The 15,085-nt window shown below is 48.8% G+C and overlaps 34 non-coding genes across 34 annotated transcripts; 24 read left to right on the forward strand and 10 right to left on the reverse strand.

Moving 5' to 3' along the window:
* The first annotated feature begins 12 nt into the window (after positions 1 to 12).
* LOC122142901 lies at positions 13 to 127 on the forward strand. Its single transcript, XR_006158847.1, has one exon. It is a non-coding gene; the product is annotated as a U5 spliceosomal RNA (small nuclear RNA).
* A 378-nt stretch (positions 128 to 505) lies between these two features.
* On the forward strand, positions 506 to 577 carry trnag-ucc. Its single transcript has one exon. It is a non-coding gene; the product is annotated as a tRNA-Gly (tRNA).
* Positions 578 to 682: 105 nt separating this feature from the next.
* Positions 683 to 754, reverse strand: trnad-guc. The gene has a single exon. It is a non-coding gene; the product is annotated as a tRNA-Asp (tRNA).
* A 505-nt stretch (positions 755 to 1,259) lies between these two features.
* LOC122142902 lies at positions 1,260 to 1,374 on the forward strand. Its single transcript, XR_006158848.1, has one exon. It is a non-coding gene; the product is annotated as a U5 spliceosomal RNA (small nuclear RNA).
* Positions 1,375 to 1,755: 381 nt separating this feature from the next.
* Positions 1,756 to 1,827, forward strand: trnag-ucc. Its single transcript has one exon. It is a non-coding gene; the product is annotated as a tRNA-Gly (tRNA).
* A 104-nt stretch (positions 1,828 to 1,931) lies between these two features.
* On the reverse strand, positions 1,932 to 2,003 carry trnad-guc. Its single transcript has one exon. It is a non-coding gene; the product is annotated as a tRNA-Asp (tRNA).
* Positions 2,004 to 2,503: 500 nt separating this feature from the next.
* Positions 2,504 to 2,618, forward strand: LOC122142903. The gene has a single exon (XR_006158849.1). It is a non-coding gene; the product is annotated as a U5 spliceosomal RNA (small nuclear RNA).
* Positions 2,619 to 2,997: 379 nt separating this feature from the next.
* Positions 2,998 to 3,069, forward strand: trnag-ucc. The gene has a single exon. It is a non-coding gene; the product is annotated as a tRNA-Gly (tRNA).
* A 104-nt stretch (positions 3,070 to 3,173) lies between these two features.
* On the reverse strand, positions 3,174 to 3,245 carry trnad-guc. Its single transcript has one exon. It is a non-coding gene; the product is annotated as a tRNA-Asp (tRNA).
* Positions 3,246 to 3,746: 501 nt separating this feature from the next.
* On the forward strand, positions 3,747 to 3,862 carry LOC122142916. Its single transcript, XR_006158863.1, has one exon. It is a non-coding gene; the product is annotated as a U5 spliceosomal RNA (small nuclear RNA).
* A 556-nt stretch (positions 3,863 to 4,418) lies between these two features.
* Positions 4,419 to 4,490, reverse strand: trnad-guc. The gene has a single exon. It is a non-coding gene; the product is annotated as a tRNA-Asp (tRNA).
* Positions 4,491 to 4,989: 499 nt separating this feature from the next.
* Positions 4,990 to 5,104, forward strand: LOC122142904. The gene has a single exon (XR_006158850.1). It is a non-coding gene; the product is annotated as a U5 spliceosomal RNA (small nuclear RNA).
* Positions 5,105 to 5,486: 382 nt separating this feature from the next.
* trnag-ucc lies at positions 5,487 to 5,558 on the forward strand. Its single transcript has one exon. It is a non-coding gene; the product is annotated as a tRNA-Gly (tRNA).
* Positions 5,559 to 5,663: 105 nt separating this feature from the next.
* Positions 5,664 to 5,735, reverse strand: trnad-guc. Its single transcript has one exon. It is a non-coding gene; the product is annotated as a tRNA-Asp (tRNA).
* A 502-nt stretch (positions 5,736 to 6,237) lies between these two features.
* On the forward strand, positions 6,238 to 6,351 carry LOC122142913. Its single transcript, XR_006158859.1, has one exon. It is a non-coding gene; the product is annotated as a U5 spliceosomal RNA (small nuclear RNA).
* A 380-nt stretch (positions 6,352 to 6,731) lies between these two features.
* Positions 6,732 to 6,803, forward strand: trnag-ucc. The gene has a single exon. It is a non-coding gene; the product is annotated as a tRNA-Gly (tRNA).
* A 103-nt stretch (positions 6,804 to 6,906) lies between these two features.
* Positions 6,907 to 6,978, reverse strand: trnad-guc. Its single transcript has one exon. It is a non-coding gene; the product is annotated as a tRNA-Asp (tRNA).
* A 503-nt stretch (positions 6,979 to 7,481) lies between these two features.
* On the forward strand, positions 7,482 to 7,596 carry LOC122142906. The gene has a single exon (XR_006158851.1). It is a non-coding gene; the product is annotated as a U5 spliceosomal RNA (small nuclear RNA).
* A 380-nt stretch (positions 7,597 to 7,976) lies between these two features.
* Positions 7,977 to 8,048, forward strand: trnag-ucc. Its single transcript has one exon. It is a non-coding gene; the product is annotated as a tRNA-Gly (tRNA).
* Positions 8,049 to 8,152: 104 nt separating this feature from the next.
* On the reverse strand, positions 8,153 to 8,224 carry trnad-guc. Its single transcript has one exon. It is a non-coding gene; the product is annotated as a tRNA-Asp (tRNA).
* Positions 8,225 to 8,722: 498 nt separating this feature from the next.
* Positions 8,723 to 8,837, forward strand: LOC122142907. Its single transcript, XR_006158852.1, has one exon. It is a non-coding gene; the product is annotated as a U5 spliceosomal RNA (small nuclear RNA).
* Positions 8,838 to 9,217: 380 nt separating this feature from the next.
* Positions 9,218 to 9,290, forward strand: trnag-ucc. The gene has a single exon. It is a non-coding gene; the product is annotated as a tRNA-Gly (tRNA).
* A 677-nt stretch (positions 9,291 to 9,967) lies between these two features.
* On the forward strand, positions 9,968 to 10,082 carry LOC122142908. The gene has a single exon (XR_006158853.1). It is a non-coding gene; the product is annotated as a U5 spliceosomal RNA (small nuclear RNA).
* Positions 10,083 to 10,467: 385 nt separating this feature from the next.
* On the forward strand, positions 10,468 to 10,540 carry trnag-ucc. Its single transcript has one exon. It is a non-coding gene; the product is annotated as a tRNA-Gly (tRNA).
* A 106-nt stretch (positions 10,541 to 10,646) lies between these two features.
* On the reverse strand, positions 10,647 to 10,718 carry trnad-guc. Its single transcript has one exon. It is a non-coding gene; the product is annotated as a tRNA-Asp (tRNA).
* Positions 10,719 to 11,219: 501 nt separating this feature from the next.
* On the forward strand, positions 11,220 to 11,335 carry LOC122142918. The gene has a single exon (XR_006158865.1). It is a non-coding gene; the product is annotated as a U5 spliceosomal RNA (small nuclear RNA).
* Positions 11,336 to 11,714: 379 nt separating this feature from the next.
* trnag-ucc lies at positions 11,715 to 11,786 on the forward strand. The gene has a single exon. It is a non-coding gene; the product is annotated as a tRNA-Gly (tRNA).
* A 104-nt stretch (positions 11,787 to 11,890) lies between these two features.
* Positions 11,891 to 11,962, reverse strand: trnad-guc. The gene has a single exon. It is a non-coding gene; the product is annotated as a tRNA-Asp (tRNA).
* Positions 11,963 to 12,461: 499 nt separating this feature from the next.
* On the forward strand, positions 12,462 to 12,576 carry LOC122142909. Its single transcript, XR_006158854.1, has one exon. It is a non-coding gene; the product is annotated as a U5 spliceosomal RNA (small nuclear RNA).
* Positions 12,577 to 12,956: 380 nt separating this feature from the next.
* On the forward strand, positions 12,957 to 13,028 carry trnag-ucc. Its single transcript has one exon. It is a non-coding gene; the product is annotated as a tRNA-Gly (tRNA).
* A 104-nt stretch (positions 13,029 to 13,132) lies between these two features.
* trnad-guc lies at positions 13,133 to 13,204 on the reverse strand. The gene has a single exon. It is a non-coding gene; the product is annotated as a tRNA-Asp (tRNA).
* Positions 13,205 to 13,703: 499 nt separating this feature from the next.
* Positions 13,704 to 13,820, forward strand: LOC122142914. Its single transcript, XR_006158860.1, has one exon. It is a non-coding gene; the product is annotated as a U5 spliceosomal RNA (small nuclear RNA).
* A 380-nt stretch (positions 13,821 to 14,200) lies between these two features.
* Positions 14,201 to 14,273, forward strand: trnag-ucc. The gene has a single exon. It is a non-coding gene; the product is annotated as a tRNA-Gly (tRNA).
* A 677-nt stretch (positions 14,274 to 14,950) lies between these two features.
* On the forward strand, positions 14,951 to 15,065 carry LOC122142911. Its single transcript, XR_006158857.1, has one exon. It is a non-coding gene; the product is annotated as a U5 spliceosomal RNA (small nuclear RNA).
* The last annotated feature ends 20 nt before the right edge of the window (positions 15,066 to 15,085 follow it).

The following is a 15,085-nucleotide window of genomic DNA, read 5'->3' on the forward strand; positions in this document are numbered from 1 at the left end:
GGGTGGGGATACAGCTCGAGTTTCTCTTCATTGTCGCATAAATCTTTCGCCTTTTACTAAAGATTTCCGTGGAGGGGAGCTTTTGCGAGTGACCTGTATTTTTGGGGGCTCTGCTCACAGCAGAGCTACACCGGAATGTCAAGAGCAGAGTGAATTTGGCCATCTGCCAACACACGGTGGGAGGACGTGCAACTGGTCATCGTCTGTGTTTGCAGCCTCTGTGTTTCCGGCGTCACCACTTTGTTTTTATTTAGCCAGTATGGAAAGACAGCGCTTTTTTGTACGTGATGGGATCCAAACTCGGGACTGCTCTCTTTACTGACGGGTCCAACAAAGATCTCATTAGCTCCTCTAGCCCTATCATTGACTCATGCGCTCCGAGCCTTCTTACTGACAGCGCAAGTTGGTGTCTTCTGCCTGCGCCGGAGGTATAGTGGTGAGCATAGCTGTCTTTCCGTGAAGGGGAGCTTTTGTGAGTGACCTGTATTTCTGGCACCTTCTGCCTGCGTTGGTGGTATAGTGGTGAGCATAGCTGCCTTCCAAGCAGTTGACCCGGGTTCGATTCCCGGCCAACGCATTTCCTTTGGCTCGGGCTGACATCGTAGCCGTACTCCTTCTGTGAGCCGTGGTTGCGCCAAAAACTTTTGGATTGGCCGTCCCAGCAAGCAGAAAAGAGCTAGCTCTCCCCGTCGGGGAATCGAACCCCGGTCTTCCGCGTGACAGGCGGAGATACTGTCCACTATACTAACGAGGAGCTGAGCATGCAGCAGTTTGTCCCCAGCCAGTGCCACAGCACTGACATCACTAAACAAAGCATGGCTTTTTCTTATGCCGACACAGCCCTTACACCATAAAATACCAGTTGGACCCATCATAAGCTGAAGTCGCTTAACATTTGGAACACTATATGTTATAGGGGTCATTATTTGGACTCTTTTATTTATTTATTTTTTTTCCTCCAACTTTTCAGATGGAGGCATGAGAAAGGGATTGCATTGCCTTGATTTGCTTCTGTCACGAAAACAAATTTCTCGTATGTGTAAACATACCTGGCAATAAAGCTCATTCTGATTCTGATTGATTTGGCTTGTGGTCATTAGGTGACTGACGGGACTGGAATTTTTTTTGACCTTTACTCCTCCCCTTTGGAGTGAGGAGGTGACGAAATGCATGTGGGCAGGTGTCTTCACCATTGATGACCCTAGGTGAGAATAGTGGCTTACCACTGGCAGCGCACAGGCCCAAGGGGGTGGGGATACAGCTCGAGTTTCTCTTCATTGTCGCATAAATCTTTCGCCTTTTACTAAAGATTTCCGTGGAGGGGAGCTTTTGCGAGTGACCTGTATTTTTGGGGGCTCTGCTCACAGCAGAGCTACACCGGAATGTCAAGAGCAGAGTGAATTTGGCCATCTGCCAACACACGGTGGGAGGACGTGCAACTGGTCATCGTCTGTGTTTTGCAGCCTCTGTGTTTCCGGCGTCACCACTTTGTATTTATTTAGCCAGTATGGAAAGACAGCGTCTTTTTTGTACGTGACGGGATCCAAACTCTGGACTGCTCTCTTTACTGACGGGTCCAGACAAAGATCTCATTAGCTCCTCTAGCCCTATCATTGACTCATGCGCTTCGAGCCTTCTTACTGACAGCGCAAGTTGGTGTCTTCTGCCTGCGCCGGAGGTATAGTGGTGAGCATAGCTGTCTTTCCGTGAAGGGGAGCTTTTGTGAGTGACCTGTATTTCTGGCACCTTCTGCCTGCGTTGGTGGTATAGTGGTGAGCATAGCTGCTTTCCAAGCAGTTGACCCGGGTTCGATTCCCGGCCAACGCATTTCCTTTGGCTCGGGCTGACATCGTAGCCGTACTCCTTCTGTGAGCCGTGGTTGCGCCAAAAACTTTTGGATTGGTCGTCCAGCAAGCAGAAAAGAGCTAGCTCTCCCCGTCGGGGAATCGAACCCCGGTCTTCCGCGTGACAGGCGGAGATACTGTCCACTATACTAACGAGGAGCTGCGCATGCAGCAGTTTGTCCCCAGCCAGTGCCACAGCACTGACATCACTAAACAAAGCATGGCTTTTTCTTATGCCGACACAGCCCTTACACCATAAAATACCAGTTGGACCCATCATAAGCTGAAGTCGCTTAACATTTGGAACACTATATGTTATAGGGGTCATTATTTGTACTCTTTTATTTATTTATTTTTTTCCTCCAACTTTTCAGATGGAGGCATGAGAAAGGGATTGCATTGCCTTGATTTGCTTCTGTCACGAAAACAAATTTCTCGTATGTGTAAACATACCTGGCAATAAAGCTCATTCTGATTTCTGATTGATTTGGCTTGTGGTCATTAGGTGACTGACGGGAATTTTTTGTGACCTTTACTCCTCCCCTTTGGAGTGAGGGGGTGATGTAATGCATGTGGGCAGGTGTCTTCACCATTGATGACCCTAGGTGAGAATAGTGGCTTACCACTGGCAGCGCACAGGCCCAAGGGGGTGGGGATACAGCTCGAGTTTCTCTTCATTGTCGCATAAATCTTTCGCCTTTTACTAAAGATTTCCGTGGAGGGGAGCTTTTGCGAGTGACCTGTATTTTTGGGGGCTCTGCTCACAGCAGAGCTACACCGGAATGTCAAGAGCAGAGTGAATTTGGCCATCTGCCAACACACGGTGGGAGGACGTGCAACTGGTCATCGTCTGTGTTTGCAGCCTCTGTGTTTCCGGCGTCACCACTTTGTATTTATTTAGCCAGTATGGAAAGACAGCGCTTTTATGTACGTGACGGGATCCAAACTCTGGACTGCTCTCTTTACTGACGGGTCCAAACAAAGATCTCATTAGCTCCTCTAGCCCTATCATTGACTCATGCGCTTCGAGCCTTCTTACTGACAGCGCAAGTTGGTGTCTTCTGCCTGCGCCGGAGGTATAGTGGTGAGCATAGCTGTCTTTCCGTGAAGGGGAGCTTTTGTGAGTGACCTGTATTTCTGGCACCTTCTGCCTGCGTTGGTGGTATAGCGGTGAGCATAGCTGCCTTCCAAGCAGTTGACCCGGGTTCGATTCCCGGCCAACGCATTTCCTTTGGCTCGGGCTGACATCGTAGCCGTACTCCTTCTGTGAGCCGTGGTTGCGCCAAAAACTTTTGGATTGGTCGTCCAGCAAGCAGAAAAGAACTAGCTCTCCCCGTCGGGGAATCGAACCCCGGTCTTCCGCGTGACAGGCGGAGATACTGTCCACTATACTAACGAGGAGCTGCTCATTCAGCAGTTTGTCCCCAGCCAGTGCCACAGCACTGACATCACTAAACAAAGCATGGCTTTTTCTTATGCCGACACAGCCCTTACACCATAAAATACCAGTTGGACCCATCATAAGCTGAAGTCGCTTAACATTTGGAACACTATATGTTATAGGGGTCATTATTTGGACTCTTTTATTTATTTTTTTTTTTTCCTCCAACTTTTCAGATGGAGGCATGAGAAAGGGATTGCATTGCCTTGATTTGCTTCTGTACACGAAAACAAATTTCTCGTATGTGTAAACATACCTGGCAATAAAGCTCATTCTGATTCTGATTGATTTGGCTTGTGGTCATTAGGTGACTGACGGGAATTTTTTGTGACCTTTACTCCTCCCCTTTGGAGTGAGGGGGTGACGAAATGCATGTGGGCAGGTGTCTTCACCATTGATGACCCTAGGTGAGAATAGTGGCTTACCACTGGCAGCGCACAGGCCCAAGGGGGTGTGGATACAGCTCGAGTTTCTCTTCATTGTCGCATAAATCTTTCGCCTTTTTACTAAAGATTTCCGTGGAGGGGAGCTTTTGCGAGTGACTTGTATTTTTGGGGGCTCTGCTCACAGCAGAGCTACACCGGAATGTCAAGAGCAGAGTGAATTTGGCCATCTGCCAACACGCGGTGGGAGGACGTGCAACTGGTCATCGTCTGTGTTTGCAGCCTCTGTGTTTCCGGCGTCACCACTTTGTATTTATTTAGCCAGTATGGAAAGACAGCGCTTTTTTGTACGTGACGGGATCCAAACTCTGGACTGCTCTCTTTACTGACGGGTCCAGACAAAGATCTCATTAGCTCCTCTAGCCCTATCATTGACTCATGCGCTTCGAGCCTTCTTACTGACAGCGCAAGTTGGTGTCTTCTGCCTGCGCCGGAGGTATAGTGGTGAGCATAGCTGTCTTTCCGTGAAGGGGAGCTTTTGTGAGTGACCTGTATTTCTGGCACCTTCTGCCTGCGTTGGTGGTATAGTGGTGAGCATAGCTGCCTTCCAAGCAGTTGAGTGGTGGTTCTATTCCCGGCCAACGCATTTCCTTTGGCTCGGGCTGACATCGTAGCCGTACTCCTTCTGTGAGCCGTGGTTGCGCCAAAAACTTTTGGATTGGTCGTCCAGCAAGCAGAAAAGAGCTAGCTCTCCCCGTCGGGGAATCGAACCCCGGTCTTCCGCGTGACAGGCGGAGATAGTGTCCACTATACTAACGAGGAGCTGCGCATGCAGCAGTTTGTCCCCAGCCAGTGCCACAGCACTGACATCACTAAACAAAGCATGGCTTTTTCTTATGCCGACACAGCCCTTACACCATAAAATACCAGTTGGACCCATCATAAGCTGAAGTCGCTTAACATTTGGAACACTATATGTTATAGGGGTCATTATTTGGACTCTTTTATTTATTTATTTTTTTCCTCCAACTTTTCAGATGGAGGCATGAGAAAGGGATTGCATTGCCTTGATTTGCTTCTGTCACGAAAACAAATTTCTCGTATGTGTAAACATACCTGGCAATAAAGCTCATTCTGATTCTGATTGATTTGGCTTGTGGTCATTAGGTGACTGACGGGAATTTTTTGTGACCTTTACTCCTCCCCTTTGGAGTGAGGGGGTGACGAAATGCATGTGGGCAGGTGTCTTCACCATTGATGACCCTAGGTGAGAATAGTGGCTTACCACTGGCAGCGCACAGGCCCAAGGGGGTGGGGATACAGCTCGAGTTTCTCTTCATTGTCGCATAAATCTTTCGCCTTTTACTAAAGATTTCCGTGGAGGGGAGCTTTTGCGAGTGACCTGTATTTTTGGGGGCTCTGCTCACAGCAGAGCTACACCGGAATGTCAAGAGCAGAGTGAATTTGGCCATCTGCCAACACACGGTGGGAGGACGTGCAACTGGTCATCGTCTGTGTTTGCAGCCTCTGTGTTTCCGGCGTCACCACTTTGTATTTATTTAGCCAGTATGGAAAGACAGCGCTTTTTTGTACGTGACGGGATCCAAAACTCTCTGGACTGCTCTCTTTACTGACGGGTCCAGACAAAGATCTCATTAGCTCCTCTAGCCCTATCATTGACTCATGCGCTTCGAGCCTTCTTACTGACAGCGCAAGTTGGTGTCTTCTGCCTGCGCCGGAGGTATAGTGGTGAGCATAGCTGTCTTTCCGTGAAGGGGAGCTTTTGTGAGTGACCTGTATTTCTGGCACCTTCTGCCTGCGTTGGTGGTATAGTGGTGAGCATAGCTGCCTTCCAAGCAGTTGACCCGGGTTCGATTCCCGGCCAACGCATTTCCTTTGGCTCGGGCTGACATCGTAGCCGTACTCCTTCTGTGAGCCGGTGGTTGCGCCAAAAACTTTTGGATTGGTCGTCCAGCAAGCAGAAAAGAGCTAGCTCTCCCCGTCGGGGAATCGAACCCCGGTCTTCCGCGTGACAGGCGGAGATACTGTCCACTATACTAACGAGGAGCTGCGCATGCAGCAGTTTGTCCCCAGCCAGTGCCACAGCATTGACATCACTAAACAACGCATGGCTTTTTCTTATGCCGACACAGCCCTTACACCATAAAATACCAGTTGGACCCATCATAAGCTGAAGTCGCTTAACATTTGGAACACTATATGTTATAGGGGTCATTATTTGTACTCTTTTATTTATTTATTTTTTTTTTCCTCCAACTTTTCAGATGGAGGCATGAGAAAGGGATTGCATTGCCTTGATTTGCTTCTGTCACGAAAACAAATTTCTCGTATGTGTAAACATACCTGGCAATAAAGCTCATTCTGATTCTGATTGATTTGGCTTGTGGTCATTAGGTGACTGACGGGAATTTTTTGTGACCTTTACTCCTCCCCTTTGGAGTGAGGGGGTGACGAAATGCATGTGGGCAGGTGTCTTCACCATTGATGACCCTAGGTGAGAATAGTGGTTTACCACTGGCAGCGCACAGGCCCAAGGGGGTGGGGATACAGCTCGAGTTTCTCTTCATTGTCGCATAAATCTTTCGCCTTTTACTAAAGATTTCCGTGGAGGGGAGCTTTTGCGAGTGACCTGTATTTTTGGGGACTCTGCTCACAGCAGAGCTACACCGGAATGTCAAGAGCAGAGTGAATTTGCCCATCTGCCAACACACGGTGGGAGGACGTGCAACTGGTCATCGTCTGTGTTTGCAGCCTCTGTGTTTCCGGCGTCACCACTTTGTATTTATTTAGCCAGTATGGAAAGACAGCGCTTTTTTGTACGTGACGGGATCCAAACTCTGGACTGCTCTCTTTACTGACGGGTCCAAACAAAGATCTCATTAGCTCCTCTAGCCCTATCATTGACTCATGCGCTTCGAGCCTTCTTACTGACAGCGCAAGTTGGTGTCTTCTGCCTGCGCCGGAGGTATAGTGGTGAGCATAGCTGTCTTTCCGTGAAGGGGAGCTTTTGTGAGTGACCTGTATTTCTGGCACCTTCTGCCTGCGTTGGTGGTATAGTGGTGAGCATAGCTGCCTTCCAAGCAGTTGACCCGGGTTCGATTCCCGGCCAACGCATTTCCTTTGGCTCGGGCTGACATCGTAGCCGTACTCCTTCTGTGAGCCGTGGTTGCGCCAAAAACTTTTGGATTGGTCGTCCAGCAAGCAGAAAGAGCTAGCTCTCCCCGTCGGGGAATCGAACCCCGGTCTTCCGCGTGACAGGCGGAGATACTGTCCACTATACTAACGAGGAGCTGCGCATGCAGCAGTTTGTCCCCAGCCAGTGCCACAGCACTGACATCACTAAACAAAGCATTTTTTTTTTTCTTATGCCGACACAGCCCTTACACCATAAAATACCAGTTGGACCCATCATAAGCTTAAGTCGCTTAACATTTGGAACACTATATGTTATAGGGGTCATTATTTGGACTCTTTTATTTATTTATTTTTTTTTCCTCCAACTTTTCAGATGGAGGCATGAGAAAGGGATTGCATTGCCTTGATTTGCTTCTGTCACGAAAACAAATTTCTCGTATGTGTAAACATACCTGGCAATAAAGCTCATTCTGATTCTGATTGATTTGGCTTGTGGTCATTAGGTGACTGACGGGAATTTTTTGTGACCTTTACTCCTCCCCTTTGGAGTGAGGGGGTGACGAAATGCATGTGGGCAGGTGTCTTCACCATTGATGACCCTAGGTGAGAATAGTGGCTTACCACTGGCAGCGCACAGGCCCAAGGGGGTGGGGATACAGCTCGAGTTTCTCTTCATTGTCGCATAAATCTTTCGCCTTTTACTAAAGATTTCCGTGGAGGGGAGCTTTTGCGAGTGACCTGTATTTTTGGGGGCTCTGCTCACAGCAGAGCTACACCGGAATGTCAAGAGCAGAGTGAATTTGGCCATCTGCCAACACACGGTGGGAGGACGTGCAACTGGTCATCGTCTGTGTTTGCAGCCTCTGTGTTTCCGGCGTCACCACTTTGTATTTATTTAGCCAGTATGGAAAGACAGCGCTTTTTTGTACGTGACGGGATCCAAACTCTGGACTGCTCTCATTTACTGACGGGTCCAAACAAAGATCTCATTAGCTCCTCTAGCCCTATCATTGACTCATGCGCTTCGAGCCTTTTTACTGACAGCGCAAGTTGGTGTCTTCTGCCTGCGCCGGAGGTATAGTGGTGAGCATAGCTGTCTTTCCGTGAAGGGGAGCTTTTGTGAGTGACCTGTATTTCTGGCACCTTCTGCCTGCGTTGGTGGTATAGTGGTGAGCATAGCTGCCTTCCAAGCAGTTGACCCGGGTTCGATTCCCGGCCAACGCATTTCCTTTGGCTCGGGCTGACATCGTAGCCGTACTCCTTCTGTGAGCCGTGGTTGCGCCAAAAACTTTTGGATTGGTCGTCCAGCAAGCAGAAAAGAGCTAGCTCTCCCCGTCGGGGAATCGAACCCCGGTCTTCCGCGTGACAGGCGGAGATACTGTCCACTATACTAACGAGGAGCTGCTCATGCAGCAGTTTGTCCCCAGCCAGTGCCACAGCACTGACATCACTAAACAAAGCATGGCTTTTTCTTATGCCGACACAGCCCTTACACCATAAAATACCAGTTGGACCCATCATAAGCTGAAGTCGCTTAACATTTGGAACAATATATGTTATAGGGGTCATTATTTGGACTCTTTTATTTATTTTTTTTTTTCCTCCAACTTTTCAGATGGAGGCATGAGGAAGGGATTGCATTGCCTTGATTTGCTTCTGTCACGAAAACAAATTTCTCGTATGTGTAAACATACCTGGCAATAAAGCTCATTCTGATTCTGATTGATTTGGCTTGTGGTCATTAGGTGACTGACGGGAATTTTTTGTGACCTTTACTCCTCCCCTTTGGAGTGGGGGGTGACGAAATGCATGTGGGCAGGTGTCTTCACCATTGATGACCCTAGGTGAGAATAGTGGCTTACCACTGGCAGCGCACAGGCCCAAGGGGGTGGGGATACAGCTCGAGTTTCTCTTCATTGTCGCATAAATCTTTCGCCTTTTACTAAAGATTTCCGTGGAGGGGAGCTTTTGCGAGTGACCTGTATTTTTGGGGGCTCTGCTCACAGCAGAGCTACACCGGAATGTCAAGAGCAGAGTGAATTTGGCCATCTGCCCAACACACGGTGGGAGGACGTGCAACTGGTCATCGTCTGTGTTTGCAGCCTCTGTGTTTCCGGCGTCACCACTTTGTATTTATTTAGCCAGTATGGAAAGACAGCTCTTTTTTGTACGTGACGGGATCCAAACTCTGGACTGCTCTCTTTACTGACGGGTCCAGACAAAGATCTCATTAGCTCCTCTAGCCCTATCATTGACTCATGCGCTTCGAGCCTTCTTACTGACAGCGCAAGTTGGTGTCTTCTGCCTGCGCCGGAGGTATAGTGGTGAGCATAGCTGTCTTTCCGTGAAGGGGAGCTTTTGTGAGTGACCTGTATTTCTGGCACCTTCTGCCTGCGTTGGTGGTATAGTGGTGAGCATAGCTGCCTTCCAAAGCAGTTGACCCGGGTTCGATTCCCGGCCAACGCATTTCATTTGGCTCGGGCTGACATCGTAGCCGTACTCCTTCTGTGAGCCGTGGTTGCGCCAAAAACTTTTGGATTGGTCGTCCAGCAAGCAGAAAAGAGCTAGCTCTCCCCGTCGGGGAATCGAAGCCCGGTCTTCCGCGTGACAGGCGGAGATACTGTCCACTATACTAACGAGGAGCTGCGCATGCAGCAGTTTGTCCCCAGCCAGTGCCACAGCACTGACATCACTAAACAAAGCATGGCTTTTTTCTTATGCCGACACAGCCCTTACACCATAAAATACCAGTTGGACCCATCATAAGCTGAAGTCGCTTAACATTTGGAACACTATATGTTATAGGGGTCATTATTTGGACTCTTTTTTTTTTATTTTTTTTTCCTCCAACTTTTCAGATGGAGGCATGAGAAAGGGATTGCATTGCGTTGATTTGCTTCTGTCACGAAAACTAAATTTCTCGTATGTGTAAACATACCTGGCAATAAAGCTCATTCTGAGTCTGATTGATTTGGCTTGTGGTCATTAGGTGACTGACGGGAATTTTTTGTGACCTTTACTCCTCCCCTTTGGAGTGAGGGGGTGACGAAATGCATGTGGGCAGGTGTCTTCACCATTGATGACCCTAGGTGAGAATAGTGGTTTACCACTGGCAGCGCACAGGCCCAAGGGGGTGGGGATACAGCTCGAGTTTCTCTTCATTGTCGCATAAATCTTTCGCCTTTTACTAAAGATTTCCGTGGAGGGGAGCTTTTGCGAGTGACCTGTATTTTTGGGGGCTCTGCTCACAGCAGAGCTACACCGGAATGTCAAGAGCAGAGTGAATTTGGCCATCTGCCAACACACGGTGGGAGGACGTGCAACTGGTCATCGTCGTCTGTGTTTGCAGCCTCTGTGTTGCCGGCGTCACCACTTTGTATTTATTTAGCCAGTATGGAAAGACAGCGCTTTTTTTTTGTACGTGACGGGATCCAAATTCTGGACTGCTCTCTTTACTGACGGGTCCAGACAAAGATCTCATTAGCTCCTCTAGCACTATCATTGACTCATGCGCTTCGAGCCTTCTTACTGACAGCGCAAGTTGGTGTCTTCTGCCTGCGCCGGAGGTATAGTGGTGAGCATAGCTGTCTTTCCGTGAAGGGGAGCTTTTGTGAGTGACCTGTATTTCTGGCACCTTCTGCCTGCGTTGGTGGTATAGTGGTGAGCATAGCTGCCTTCCAAGCGGTTGACCCGGGTTTCGATTCCCGGCCAACGCATTTCCTTTGGCTCGGGCTGACATCGTAGCCGTACTCCTTCTGTGAGCCATGGTTGCGCCAAAAACTTTTGGATTGGTCGTCCAGCAAGCAGAAAAGAGAGCTAGCTCTCCCCGTCGGGGAATCGAACCCCGGTCTTCCGCGTGACAGGTGGAGATACTGTCCACTATACTAACGAGGAGCTGCGCATGCAGCAGTTTGTCCCCAGCCAGTGCCACAGCACTGACATCACTAAACAAAGCATGGCTTTTTCTTATGCCGACACAGCCCTTACACCATAAAATACCAGTTGGACCCATCATAAGCTGAAGTCGCTTAACATTTGGAACACTATATGTTATAGGGGTCATTATTTGGACTCTTTTATTTATTTTTTTTTTTCCTCCAACTTTTCAGATGGAGGCATGAGAAAGGGATTGCATTGCCTTGATTTGCTTCTGTCACGAAAACAAATTTCTCGTATGTGTAAACATACCTGGCAATAAAGCTCATTCTGATTCTGATTGATTTGGCTTGTGGTCATTAGGTGACTGACGGGAATTTTTTGTGACCTTTACTCCTCCCCTTTGGAGTGAGGGGGTGACGAAATGCATGTGGGCAGGTGTCTTCACCATTGATGACCCTAGGTGAGAATAGTGGCTTACCACTGGCAGCGCACAGGCCCAAGGGGGGGGTGGGGATACAGCTCGAGTTTCTCTTCATTGTCGCATAAATCTTTCGCCTTTTACTAAAGATTTCCGTGGAGGGGAGCTTTTGTGAGTGACCTGTATTTTTGGGGGCTCTGCTCACTGCAGAGCTACACCGGAATGTCAAGAGCAGAGTGAATTTGGCCATCTGCCAACACACGGTGGGAGGACGTGCAACTGGTCATCGTCTGTGTTTGCAGCCTCTGTGTTTCCGGCGTCACCACTTTGTATTTATTTAGCCAGTATGGAAAGACAGCGCTTTTTTGTACGTGACGGGATCCAAACTCTGGACTGCTCTCTTTACTGACGGGTCCAAACAAAGATCTCATTAGCTCCTCTAGCCCTATCATTGACTCATGCGCTTCGAGCCTTCTTACTGACAGCGCAAGTTGGTGTCTTCTGCCTGCGCCAGAGGTATAGTGGTGAGCATAGCTGTCTTTCCGTGAAGGGGAGCTTTTGTGAGTGACCTGTATTTCTGGCACCTTCTGCCTGTGTTGGTGGTATAGTGGTGAGCATAGCTGCCTTCCAAGCAGTTGATCCGGGTTCGATTCCCGGCCAACGCATTTCCTTTGGCTCGGGCTGACATCGTAGCCGTACTCCTTCTGTGAGCCGTGGTTGCGCCAAAAACTTTTGGATTGGTCGTCCAGCAAGCAGAAAAGAGCTAGCTCTCCCCGTCGGGGAATCGAACCCCGGTCTTCCGCGTGACAGGCGGAGATACTGTCCACTATACTAACGAGGAGCTGCGCATGCAGCAGTTTGTCCCCAGCCAGTGGGACAGCACTGACATCACTAAACAAAGCATGGCTTTTTCTTATGCCGACACAGCCCTTACACCATAAAATACCAGTTGGACCCATCATAAGCTGAAGTCGCTTAACATTTGGAACACTATATGTTATAGGGGTCATTATTTGGACTCTTTTATTTATTTATTTTTTTCCTCCAACTTTTCAGATGGAGGCATGAGGAAGGGATTGCATTGCCTTGATTTGCTTCTGTCACGAAAACAAATTTCTCGTATGTGTAAACATACCTGGCAATAAAGCTCATTCTGATTCTGATTGATTTGGCTTGTGGTCATTAGGTGACTGACGGGAATTTTTTGTGACCTTTACTCCTCCCCTTTGGAGTGAGGGGGTGACGAAATGCATGTGGGCAGGTGTCTTCACCATTGATGACCCTAGGTGAGAATAGTGGCTTACCACTGGCAGCGCACAGGCCCAAGGGGGTGGGGATACAGCTCGAGTTTCTCTTCATTGTCGCATAAATCTTTCGCCTTTTACTAAAGATTTCCGTGGAGGGGAGCTTTTGCGAGTGACCTGTATTTTTGGGGGCTCTGCTCACAGCAGAGCTACACCCGGAATGTCAAGAGCAGAGTGAATTTGGCCATCTGCCAACACACGGTGTGAGGACGTGCAACTGGTCATCGTCTGTGTTTGCAGCCTCTGTGTTTCCGGCGTCACCACTTTGTATTTATTTAGCCAGTATGGAAAGACAGCGCTTTTTTGTACGTGACGGGATCCAAACTCTGGACTGCTCTCTTTACTGACGGGTCCAAACAAAGATCTCATTAGCTCCTCTAGCCCTATCATTGACTCATGCGCTTCGAGCCTTCTTACTGACAGCGCAAGTTGGTGTCTTCTGCCTGCGCCGGAGGTATAGTGGTGAGCATAGCTGTCTTTCCGTGAAGGGGAGCTTTTGTGAGTGACCTGTATTTCTGGCACCTTCTGCCTGCGTTGGTGGTATAGTGGTGAGCATAGCTGCCTTCCAAGCGGTTGACCCGGGTTCGATTCCCGGCCAACGCATTTCCTTTGGCTCGGGCTGACATCGTAGCCGTACTCCTTCTGTGAGCCGTGGTTGCGCCAAAAACTTTTGGATTGGTCGTCCAGCAAGCAGAAAAGAGCTAGCTCTCCCCGTCGGGGAATCGAACCCCGGTCTTCCGCGTGACAGGCGGAGATACTGTCCACTATACTAACGAGGAGCTGCGCATGCAGCAGTTTGTCCCCAGCCAGTGCCACAGCACTGACATCACTAAACAAAGCATGGCTTTTTCTTATGCCGACACAGCCCTTACACCATAAAATACCAGTTGGACCCATCATAAGCTGAAGTCGCTTAACATTTTGAACACTATATGTTATAGGGGTCATTATTTGGACTCTTTTTATTTATTTATTTTTTTCCTCCAACTTTTCAGATGGAGGCATGAGAAAGGGATTGCATTGCCTTGATTTGCTTCTGTCACGAAAACAAATTTCTCGTATGTGTAAACATACCTGGCAATAAAGCTCATTCTGATTCTGATTGATTTGGCTTGTGGTCATTAGGTGACTGACGGGAATTTTTTGTGACCTTTACTCCTCCCCTTTGGAGTGAGGGGTTGACGAAATGCATGTGGGCAGGTGTCTTCACCATTGATGACCCTAGGTGAGAATAGTGGTTTACCACTGGCAGCGCACAGGCCCAAGGGGGTGGGGATACAGCTCGAGTTTCTCTTCATTGGTCGCATAAATCTTTCGCCTTTTACTAAAGATTTCCGTGGAGGGGAGCTTTTGCGAGTGACCTGTATTTTTGGGGGCTCTGCTCACAGCAGAGCTACACCGGAATGTCAAGAGCAGAGTGAATTTGGCCATCTGCCAACACACGGTGGGAGGACGTGCATCTGGTCATCGTCTGTGTTTGCAGCCTCTGTGTTTCCGGCGTCACCACTTTGTATTTTATTTAGCCAGTATGGAAAGACAGCGCTTTTTTGTACGTGACGGGATCCAAACTCTGGACTGCTCTCTTTACTGACGGGTCCAGACAAAGATCTCATTAGCTCCTCTAGCCCTATCATTGACTCATGCGCTTCGAGCCTTCTTACTGACAGCGCAAGTTGGTGTCTTCTGCCTGCGCCGGAGGTATAGTGGTGAGCATAGCTGTCTTTCCGTGAAGGGGAGCTTTTGTGAGTGACCTGTATTTCTGGCACCTTCTGCCTGCGTTGGTGGTATAGTGGTGAGCATAGCTGCCTTCCAAGCAGTTTGACCCGGGTTCGATTCCCGGCCAACGCATTTCCTTTGGCTCGGGCTGACATCGTAGCCGTACTCCTTCTGTGAGCCGTGGTTGCGCCAAAAACTTTTGGATTGGTCGTCCAGCAAGCAGAAAAGAGCTAGCTCTCCCCGTCGGGGAATCGAAGCCCGGTCTTCCGCGTGACAGGCGGAGATACTGTCCACTATACTAACGAGGAGCTGCGCATGCAGCAGTTTGTCCCCAGCCAGTGCCACAGCACTGACATCACTAAACAAAGCATGGCTTTTTCTTATGCCGACACAGCCCTTACACCATAAAATACCAGTTGGACCCATCATAAGCTGAAGTCGCTTAACATTTGGAACACTATATGTTATAGGGGTCATTATTTGGACTCTTTTATTTATTTATTTTTTTCCTCCAACTTTTCAGATGGAGGCATGAGGAAGGGATTGCATTGCCTTGATTTGCTTCTGTCACGAAAACAAATTTCTCGTATGTGTAAACATACCTGGCAATAAAGCTCATTCTGATTCTGATTGATTTGGCTTGTGGTCATTAGGTGACTTACGGGAATTTTTTTTGACCTTTACTCCTCCCCTTTGGAGTGTGGGGGGGTGACGAAATGCATGTGGGCAGGTGTCTTCACCATTGATGACCCTAGGTGAGAATAGTGGCTTACCACTGGCAGCGCACAGGCCCAAGGGGGTGGGGATACAGCTCGAGTTTCTCTTCATTGTCGCATAAATCTTTCGCCTTTTACTAAAGATTTCCGTGGAGGGGAGCTTTTGCGAGTGACCTGTATTTTTGGGGGCTCTGCTCACAGCAGAGCTACACCGGAATGTCAAGAGCA

The sequence above is a fragment of the Cyprinus carpio genome, unplaced genomic scaffold (genome assembly GCF_018340385.1).
Source record: "Cyprinus carpio isolate SPL01 unplaced genomic scaffold, ASM1834038v1 S000000402, whole genome shotgun sequence".
Taxonomy (NCBI): Eukaryota; Metazoa; Chordata; class Actinopteri; order Cypriniformes; family Cyprinidae; genus Cyprinus; species Cyprinus carpio.